The sequence below is a fragment of the Anopheles moucheti genome, assembly GCF_943734755.1.
Source record: "Anopheles moucheti chromosome X unlocalized genomic scaffold, idAnoMoucSN_F20_07 X_unloc_16, whole genome shotgun sequence".
NCBI classification, from domain to species: Eukaryota; Metazoa; Arthropoda; class Insecta; order Diptera; family Culicidae; genus Anopheles; species Anopheles moucheti.
This window is the reverse complement of record NW_026453522.1, coordinates 22,800-25,000: the sequence shown is the minus strand read 5'-3', so window position 1 is coordinate 25,000 and position 2,201 is coordinate 22,800.

The following is a 2,201-nucleotide window of genomic DNA, read 5'->3' as shown; positions in this document are numbered from 1 at the left end:
CAAAAATGATTTTCGTTTCACTTTTCATACTCAGGGGAGTCTAAAATTGATGTTTTGAGTCACCGAGAAAAAAAAATTTTTTTGACCCGAGCTTGTGTCGGCGACCCAAAATCGACGCACTTGGGAAAAATGTTCTAGCAGGGGCCCTCCCATACAAAAATTTTTTCTTCTCAAAAATGATTTTCGTTTCACTTTTCATACTCAGGGGAGTCTAAAATTGATGTTTTGAGTCACCGTGAAAAAAAAATTTTTTTGACCCGAGCTTGTGTCGGCGACCCAAAATCGACGCACTTGGGAAAAATGTTCTAGCAGGGGCCCTCCCATACAAAATTTTTTTCTTCTCAAAAATGATTTTCGTTTCACTTTTCATACTCAGGGGAGTCTAAAATTGATGTTTTGAGTCACCGAGAAAAAAAAAATTTTTTGACCCGAGCTTGTGTCGGCGACCCAAAAATCGACGCACTTGGGAAAAATGTTCTAGCAGGGGCCCTCCCATACAAAAATTTTTTCTTCTCAAAAATGATTTTCGTTTCACTTTTCATACTCAGGGGAGTCTAAAATTGATGTTTTGAGTCACCGTGAAAAAAAAATTTTTTTTACCCGAGCTTGTGTCGGCGACCCAAAATCGACGCACTTGGGAAAAATGTTCTAGCAGGGGCCCTCCCATACAAAAATTTTTTTTTGACTCACCGGGTAAAATGGTCGCACTTGGTAAAAATGTTCTAGCAGGGGCCCTCCCATACAAAAATTTTTTCTTCTCAAAAATGATTTTCGTTTCACTTTTCATACTCAGGGAAGTCTAATATTGAAGTTTTGAGTCACCGTGAAAAAAATTTTTTTTTGACTCACTGGGTAAAATGGTCGCACTTGGGAAAAATGTTCTAGCAGGGGCCCTCCCATACAAAAAATTTTTATTTCTCAAATCGATCCGTGGTTTCACTTTTCATACTCTAGGGCCCATTTGCTTCAACTTTGGAAAAAATTTTCGATGATGAAAAATTTTCACCTTCGACGTCCATCGACCACTCGACCCGAACTTGGTACTTTTGTATGGAGGTACCCGAGTGGTGACTTTTTCATACAAAAATTTTTATTTCTCAAATCGATCCGTGGTTTCACTTTTCATACTCTAGGGCCCATTTGCTTCAACTTTGGAAAAAATTTTCGATGATGAAAAATTTTCACCTTCGACGTCCATCGACCACTCGACCCGAACTTGGTACTTTTGTATGGAGGTACCCGAGTGGTGACTTTTTCATACAAAAATTTTTTTGCGAATACGTGTTCGTTCGCGATCATTTAGGCCATGAACAACAAGTCCGCTGCGATAGAAATAGTGCATTGTAGTTACTCGACGAGAAAAAAAATCGGGACTTAGAAAAATTTTTGAAAGTCAAATCGTATTGACTTCCAACAACACCTGATAATAAACACACATTGCCTGTTGCACCACAGTTCGCATTTGACTTAACAAATCGCCTGTTGGTACGCACATCACCATCGACTTTACCAATCGCGTTTCGCACCGCTAATCCCACTTGGCGTGGAGCCACGCACATAATGTTGCGAGGAGAGTATTAATCGGGACTTAGCGTTTTAAGCTCGCGAACACTCCACTATGGGAGTGCACGCAAGCACCAACTGTACACACACAACACAACAATCACTCTCGCGAACACTCCATTCCCAAAGTGAACGCGAGCACCAGCAAGCATGGGTCGCCTGAGAGGATCGATGCGAACGCATCTCTACAACTCGCAGCTCCCAGCCTGTAGTCCCGTCGTTTGCGGGCGGTCGAAGGTGTCGAAACTAGTTGTATCCACGGTCGACGGAAACACAGCCACCAGGGTTCCCTGTGGTAAGGTACTTCCACGTGCAGCGTGCTCCCGCCCGTTGCGGCTCAGTCTAGTGCTATAGCGGGGATGAGACGTCAGTGTGCGCGGGGCAGCACCGACGGATCTCGGAGGGTTGTTAAGCCCGCTAGCTTCCGATCACCTAATGGGTTTGAGAAGCGCTATCAGCTCGGATTGGATACGACCTTAGAGGCGTTCAGGCATAATCCAGCGGACGTAGCGTCATACCAAAGTCCGGTCGAACTAGTATTGAGCCAGTGGTCCGTACCTGTGGTTCCTCTCGTACTGCACAGGAATTCCGTTAAGATAGCGGCAAACAGCACACACCAGTAGGGTAAAACTAACCTG